The following is a 9,088-nucleotide window of genomic DNA, read 5'->3' as shown; positions in this document are numbered from 1 at the left end:
GTAGGGGTGGTGGTCTTTATCATCTCCAAGGTCTTAACCAGGTAACCAGGTTGTTATTCCCTCAGTCAAGTGAGTCCAGGTCATTATCGGCTCCATTTACCTCCTACTATTTGCTAGTAGTAACTCCTGGCAGCTAAATCAGTTGTACCGTTAGTCTGAATATGCACTTACACAAGTAATCAAACCAACAAAGACCCCAAACACAGCAGCCTGAAGTAGCCAAGGGGTTCAAATACTTCAAATGAAGTTTACTTTCACGACAAGAAAACAAAACTGCGAATTCAGGGATGCAAAGCCGAAAGACTGAGATGGATTATCAACGCACCGAAAATTATTAGTAAGTGCTAAAGACTCGTCCTGCTTAAACTCCAACGAGGGAGTTTTAAATGTTATAATTTCCTCGACTGGCAGCAAGTGTTAAAGACTTTTGAAATAAGAATAATGACCCGCAGATAACCTGTGCTGGTAATTATTCCGCTGGGTTCTCGTATAAACCTGGCTAAAATATTTCTTCCCGACGCAGCCCGGCATATCCCTAAAGTGTGGCCTATGATTAGCAACTGTGATTCATCGACTATGAAGTGGACTTGAATGTCGGCATAATATTGTGAAAAATAGCACTGTGGAAGGAAATAAACATGCCTAAGGCCTTGAGCTCTAACACCCATGTAAACACGCTGGCCAATACATCAGAAGTCACATCTATATGCACATTATATTTATAGGAACGGACAACATTTCTGAAGGTTGAACATACTAGACCCTAATTAAAGTGCATCCTGTGTTCATATAATCTGTTTTCTGATAAGCTGAGCAGTTAAAATGTGATTTATTTCCCATGTTGTTACATTTTACATCATGATTCCACTAAGATATGTCACAGTTTAACCAGATATATTATTTTGTCTTTAATCTCTGGTTAGTTGTCTGGTTTCCATTGACCTTGAAACCATAGTAGAGGTGGCAATGTGTGAGATAAGGCCAAGGAAATCAAGACGCTTTTCAGAGAGCCGAGACCTGAATTTCAATAATTGGGTTTTAACTGATAAAGTGTAGGTACTGTAGCAAGAGGCTGCAACTTCCAGCCTGGAACCACAGTCTTGAGTAACTCTTCCACCGAAGGTATTTCCGTATGTCTGTCCGTATTGGTCTCTTTCTGACAGAGTTCAAAACCTTCTACTGTGACCAATTCTGTGCTGCTGCCTTTCGTTTTGTGCTTTGGATTGTAATGAAATCCCAGGTTATAAAGGCTGCACTGTATGCATAACATATTTAGCCTTCCTGGCATCAACCCCTCACCATTTTCCATGTTTCTATCCGTCACAAATCTGCTTCCTGTCAGGAGACAATCTGGATGTTCAATCCTCCCCACGGCCTTCAGGTGAAATAGTCAGGACAGGTAGAGAGAGTATGGAGAGATCAGAGCTGAAATCGTTTGGGTGGATATGCTACAATTTCCTCATTATAATTTCCTTGAATGCATTACACACTCGAATGGTTGTGTTGTTATTCTCGGTCTCGATGTCACTTTGTAACGTTGATTCTTATTGTTAGATGTGCTTGCCTGGTAAATATAAAAAACCAATAGGCTCTTAAAACCAGAGCACAGGAAGGTACTAGATTGTTTTTGTTTTTTCTTTTCTGGGATACATAATATATTCTTTGTATATACAACTGCCACTAGAATTCAGTTTCAAAGAAGAAAGAACTGGAAAATCATGTACATATTTACATATTTATGTTTTCTTTGAAAGTGGAGAAAAACATCAAGTGTGTTAGCTTTTTCTATGGCTTCTGCACATAAAAGTACTGTAAACACAGTATGAATACATTTAAGTGTGTGTGTGTGTGTGTGTGTGTGTGTGTGTAAAATCTACCAGCATAGCATCTGGAATTGTGCAGGAAGGATGCGGCACCATTCTTCCACATCTGGTTGATGGAGGTGGAAAAAGATATCTTGCAGAACATCATTGCAGAATTTCCTCTACCTCTATCTATATACACTGATCAGCCATAACATTATGACCGCTGACAGGTGAAGTGAAGCTGATAATCTCGTTATCATGGCACCTGTCAGTGGGTGGGATATATTAGGCAGCAAGTGAACATTTTTTCCTCAAAGTTGATGTGTTAGAAGCAGGAAAAATGGGCAAGTGTAAGGATCTGAGCGACTTTGACAAGGGCCAAATTGTGATGGCTAGATGACTGGGTCAGAGCATCTCCAAAACTGCAGCTCTTGTGGGGTGTTCCCGGTCTGCAGTGGTCAGTACCTATCAAAAGTGCTCCAGGGAAGGAAAAGCGGTGAACCGGCGACAGGGTCATGGGCGGCCAAGGCTCATTGATGCACGTGGGGAGCAAAGGCTGGCCCGTGTGGTCTGATCCAACAGACGAGCTACTGTAGCTCAAATTGCTGAAAAAGTTAATGCTGGTTCTGATAGAAAGGTGTCAGAACACACAGTGCATCGCAGTTTGTTGCGTATGGGGCTGCGTAGCCGCAGACCAGTCAGGGTGCCCATGCTGACCCCTGTCCACTGCCGAAAGCGCCTACAATGGGCACGTGAGCATCAGAACTGGACCACGGAGCAATGGAAGAAGGTGGCCTGGTCTGATGAATCACGAGTTCAAGGTGTTGATTTGGCCTCCAAATTCCCCAGATCTCAATCCAATCGAGCATCTGTGGGATGTGCTGGACAAACAAGTCCGAACCATGGAGGCCCCACCTCGAAACTTACAGGACTTAAAGGATCTGCTGCTAACGTCTTGGTGCCAGATACCACAGCACACCTACAGAGGTCTAGTGGAGTCCATGCCTCGACGGGTCAGGGCTGTTTTGGCGGCAAAAGGGGGACCTACACAATATTAGGCAGGTGGTCATAATGTTATGGCTGATCAGTGTACTTATTAGTGTAATGTAAATATAGTACTTTATATTGATTATATTGAACTCTATATTGATGTAGTCTTTGATAAATGCACCTGCAAAATAATAAGTCCTATAATTTCTACCTACAATAATAACAAGAATGATGAGAATAGTAATATAAAAAAACTCCAATGTCTTTGTATCATATGATCGAATGCTTTTCTTTCTCTTACGGTGACTGACTTGCTCACTGTTTTGATATCCCCTATATATAACCCTGCTGCCCAGACCTGCATGACAATGAAGCAACACAATTTTCTCATCTTCTGTCTGCAAAGTAAATTCCATTTCCTCCTCTTCTCTTGTAGACACTTCAGTATTTATTTATTGATTTCTTCTTTGCCTCACAGGTAAAATCTCATGGAGACCTACTGTCTCATTTTCAGGAATCTCTCGGGGGACACAAAAACAAAACAACGACAAAAAAAAACAAAAACATTATATATATATATATATATATATATATATATATATATATATAAAAAACAAGCAACTGCTCCCAGCTTTCAAGTTGCTAATCAAGAAACAGTGCATTTCAACATTTAACTATACCTATATTTTAACCAAGCAATCTACAATCTATGGATCTCCAAAGACCCCCTGCCTGCTTTATCCCAGCATGATTCTTCAAGTTGACTGGAGGAAGTAGACACAGATAATGGGGAGATGCTAAGAAGACAAATGCTTTTCCTGATCTAACAGACAATGAACTGTCAGGGGATATGCTGCAGTCACAAATTCTGCAGAGCCGAGGTTGTAAATGAATTTCATGGGGCTAATTCAGATGATTCTGACCCTTTCACAGGGTTGAAACCATTTAAACTGCTACCTCGGTCAACTGATAGCATTTTAATTCACTCAAATGGAAAAGAAGGGAAAAGAAATGCAAACATGCAATAACGAAAGATAATGTTTTACTATAATTTGTAAGCCTTTCCAGGCCACTATGAACCTGTTTGAGCCCTGTGGCTCTGCAACCAGTAAACAAACAACAACAACAAAACATTTGACCGAACAATTGGTAGTTGAATGGGACCCCAATAAAGCACAATTAAACAAGTTAACGACTTGAATGGTTATATTAGGCCTTGTGTCACTCTGGAAAGCAACACAAACAACTTTTTTCCCCTCACTTCTCTCGAACTGCCGCTCATTTTTTCAGGTTTCCCGCCGCCTGCTCTGAAGCTGTGCTGTTTCTACTGTAGAATTGATCAGAAAGTCCACGTATTTGCAGATTGAGAATAATGTCTCTTGGGATCAATTCAAGAATGCCACACTTTAGTGGCCTTCCTTCACTTCCATGTTTATTTATTTATGAGTCTTTAAAATATATTCCACATACTGTGCAAAAACTAGTTTAAAACTAAGTTACTTTAAATCTTCCTGAAGAGACTTTAATGGGGCTCGTTCACCGAAGAGTAAAACATCCGAGTTATTGTAATTTATGGGCAAAGTTAAGAAACCTGTCCTGTTTTAAAGATGGCTGGGGTTATGGGACAGATGGCAACTGTGAAAGCATATGTTTCCCAAGCCATACCCCTCCATCATAGAGTAGTTAATGTTTTAAAGGGATGTAGAAAAACAACACAATTGGTCGCTTAATGATATTAAATCAGCCGAGGGGAATGACGTTTCAATATGTTTGGTTTGTCCAATTCAGTTTGGAAATGCAAGAGCCCGATTCTGTTATTATCCAGAGGACAATCTTTTTTTTAATGCACACTTTTTAATGCTTGCAATTAGGATGGTTTGCAATGAAACTTTTTTTCAAGGGACTCATCAATGCAGGTCTCCTGTTAAATACATAACCTTCTTTCGCTAAATGATGCAATTTAGAGTATTTAGTTTGCTGACTCCGACCAAAATGCGATGTGTTTAACTGAAAATTAAATTGACAAGAAACAAGGTTAATTAGCCAGTTGTGCATCTGGAAAATGCTAACCTGAGAACTCTAAACACTGGAAAATCATTAGAACAGCAAAAAATATATACGAAAACTTCCACCGGTGTGAATATGAAGATCTTGGTTAGGAACTGGGTGGCAAACACGTGATTGCCGGTAACACAATTGTGGCAGTAGCCCACGTACTGTATCAGTACGCATTACCGAACCCAAACACACACAGAGGACTGTTTGATGGTGTGGATTGCTTTGCAAACAATTTGTAAAATCTCACAACTTAAAAAACCCTCCAGATGCAATTATACATATTCATATAATCACTAAAGGCTTCCCTTAAGTGGGGTAAACACTTAAAATGGCTTTCTATGCGCCTGCAAACCCCACAGCAATCTCGTTGCTTTGATTAACATTCCAGTTTCTAGACACATTATGCAGTTTATCTTGAAGTATTTCACACTAGCAGCATATTGCTGCAATTCTCAACCAGCAGACATACTTTAATTAATTTTTCAAGTATATCAAAACATTCCTGAAAAAAAAAAAAACACAGAGCAGCAAAAACACTTATAGAAGAATTCATAAACACCTTATTTATAGAAGCCCTTTAAAATGCAGTTTAGGTTCGTGCTCCAGGCATGAGCTGAAGCAGGTATAATAGCAATTAGCTGATTGAACCGGCCCTGTCAGGGAGCGCCTCTTTGGGGTCTCTTGGGGTTACATGGGTAGCCTACACCCCGTTTCTCTCTGCTTTTCTAATATCTTGGTGCAGTGCATTCAAAGCTATAATAAACAAACAGAGGGAATGAGTGTTGCACAACAGTGTTTACAGACACTCATTTCAATGCACATCCTTCCGAGCTCAAACTCCTGGCTTCATTAAATGTGTATTTATAAAACTTGACAGCAGCTAAAAGCTGTCTGGCGAACTCAAACAATTAGCTGATTTCTTGGGGCTGAGAAGCAATTTAAGTTGTTTGGGGTATTTATTTCCTTCTTATTTTTTAGTGTTTGTTTTATATGATTGTATTTCTTTATTGTAAGTACTGTGAGCACTTACACCACTTAAGGATTCAGAGAAGCCAACAGGAATACATATTACCTTTATCTGACGAGGTTAAACTGGCATGTCATCCCCAGACACGCTATCACAGCGCCCCATGCAGAACAAACAGCGCTAGTCACGAACACATCGAATCCGGACTGTGACAATGGTGCCACAATGTGTCTGTGTTTTATTTGTTTGTTTGTTATTTTATTGTGCAATGAACCATCAGCGTCTGACATTTTAAGAGATGGGAAAAGTGTCCCCACCCCCCGCACAAATCCAGCCCCTCCAAAATCTCGGTTGGCAGGGTTTGCCTTTTCCCGCTTGGTGCGAACACTGATGGAGAGTCTCACTGCAGGGCACGGAGACAGGTCCTACAGCTCCCCCCGTTGGAACTTAAAAACAAGGGAGGTTTTTGTTTTTCACTGGTGCAGCCCTGACATTTTCACATGGAAAAGAATGTGCTGATCCATTTAAATAAGCAAACAGTCAGCCAGTTACTCAAACAATTGAGCAGAAGGGGGTACACAACACAAACTGATAACCGTTTTCCTGAATCAGTGCTTTTCTAATGATACCGTGGACACGAATGATGTGCTTAACTCCTTCTACACACGTTCGGTTGTGTAGCTAGCATCTCATTTTGAACATGTTATTACTATTTTTGTGGACAACAGATGAAAACACTGTTTCCATATGATTTACAGAGCTCTCAGTTTACGACAGTTTTCTGATCTTGAAGTAAACAATAAAGCGGGATTATTACACATGAAATATCCATTACTACTACTACTGGTCCAGATATTACATCCAAGGGTCAATCTTCACTAGAAGAGGATAACAAAACTACCAGAGAGACATATACATGTATGAAAAGGATCAGAAGACATTAGATTCCTTGACAATATTCTGTGAAGTGCATTCTATCAGTGCCTGTATGGAAAACACATTCTTCAATCTCAGTTTCATTTCTCTGCTATATTGTGCTTTTTCCATCAGCATGTCCTTTGAATGCCGTGAAGTATGTGACAGTGGCGACCCACACGTGTTCACACACAGGACTCTCGTAAACATCTCGTAAGGAAAAACATACACGTCCTTCAGTGCGTTAAACGTGTGCGTTGAGATAAATAACAGGGCCGCGCACATCTTCTCTCTCTCTTTGGGTTTAGAGACGGCGTTCGGATGTTTGTCTCCATGGCTGTGTGAGAAAGTGGGAAAGCAGATGCAGTGTAATTCATCTGGTGGATTTAAATCAGCTACTTACCCATCTAACTCTTTTTTTATAGTCCATTTCCCCCTAATTCATTCTATACATTTGAAATGCCGTCTCAGCCCACCCTAAGCAAGTGCCGGGCTGTAATGATGGCATTGATCATTTCTGTGCTCCTCAGATTACCAGCCTTCAAGGATGAACAGTGCAACCTTTTATCTCCCTCACCCCTCAGCATATTAAAAACACATCTGCCCATTTACCCCAGAATTTATGATTTGCCGAGCTCCTGGAGAACCACTCCCTGAGCTTTTATTCTCTGCAAATACTGTGATTACTTTCTGTCACAGAGCATTATAGATCTGGGCCCTGAAACACAGTCATGCAAAAGGAAAAAGCGGCGACGGATCGAGGTGAAGCAAAACAAGTCAGTGTTCTGTGCTTTCTCTTTCGCTGTGGGTATTTTATGCCCTGCACATCTGTGTGGTCTGAAAGAAAACTTGCATGAGAGTGAAGACCTAGATCTATGCTCAGCTGGTTGTGATGTTTCTGAAGGCACGCCCAAGTAGTTTGAACTTTAACTTCGTCTGAGAGTTAACAGCATTAAAACGATCAATGTTATAACAGTTATAATCTGTGCTTGGATAAGGGTGTCTGCCAATAAATAAATAATAATAATAATGGATATAATTACTTCTATTTTCTTATTTTCAATACAAAACACTTTCCACTATCACAAGGGTCACAGATGGCACCATGCATGCTTCTGCGTGATGCATTGCTGCCCTGCACGTCCATTTTTGGTGCTTCAATGTTGCTGCACCGACTCAATCCTTCCGATTACTTGAATTATACCAAGATATTCACTTCCTCATTCTGCACCAACACACACATGCATAAATAAACGTACACGACGATTCATTAACAGACAGAAAGGAGATGCATGGTCTTCAGCGTGTCAGAGGAGACTGTGCCCTATGAGCTTGCAGCTGCGTTTGTGCGGTCAGCTTGGTAATAACATGTATTTGTTGTCACCCTTCGGCGGGATTATTTGCAATTTTCCCGTTTTGTTTGCGCTCCTGCGGGATGTTGTGTTAGATACTCTCCTGGGTGATTTTTCACATAGCGGGTTTAAGGTTGTATGTCTAATCTTCCTCACGATGATCACAGAATCCCCCTCCTGGGCTTCGTGCTGACAGGTCTCACTTTAAGAGATTTCGGCTCGGGTTCAGCTCGGTGTTTTTGACTCCAAGGTAAACACGGCCGGATCAACGAGATCAATGCAACTGTATTAAGAAGTGTGTTCTTATTATTTTGGTACGATTTGATGTAGGTGAGCGTTTTACAGAGTTTATGTAGTGAACAGAGTAAAACACTCTTGGTTTAGTAAACGAATGGAGCGGCTAAGCTGTAGTCAACTCAAACTTCGAGTTAAGTGGGCGCAATTTAGGTTTCTGTAGCTCATCTATGAAAGTCTGCCATCTAAACTTGTAGGTTAAATGACTCTTCAAAGAGGGACAAATAACAGCAACACAAACTAAAGTCTGCTGTAAACCCGCAGCCAAACACCACTTGATGAATGGGAAAAAAGGCTAAATTCCCCATCAATTCCATAACAAACCTGAGGTGAACACAAGTGTTGTGGGCGAAGGGGGATCTTCATTTTAATGTGCTAGAAAAGTGGCTCAGATGAATCTCAGGCATAGATAAGCATGCAGCCTGTGGCGTCTGCCATCACCAGCAATTATATCAGGAAACCTTGAACACATCTCAGGGACAATGAGAAAAGCAATCTATACAACAGATTTACAGCTATTAATTAGACTACAATGTTAAGCAGTAAATCTTATAAGCAGCATATGAAAGATTTATTTCGATGAATAAATAATAACTTGGAAAACATCCTCCCACCCTCCGCTTGTCAATATCATTATGACTTTTTTTAATTGGTGGAGTTTTATATTTCAGATGCACTTTTCTTTGTCGGTGGGGGGGGCTTTGTCT

Source organism: Amia ocellicauda, chromosome 15 (genome assembly GCF_036373705.1).
Source record: "Amia ocellicauda isolate fAmiCal2 chromosome 15, fAmiCal2.hap1, whole genome shotgun sequence".
Lineage (NCBI taxonomy): Eukaryota > Metazoa > Chordata > Actinopteri > Amiiformes > Amiidae > Amia > Amia ocellicauda.
The sequence above is the reverse complement of the archived record's forward strand: the minus strand, read 5'-3'. Positions refer to the sequence as shown.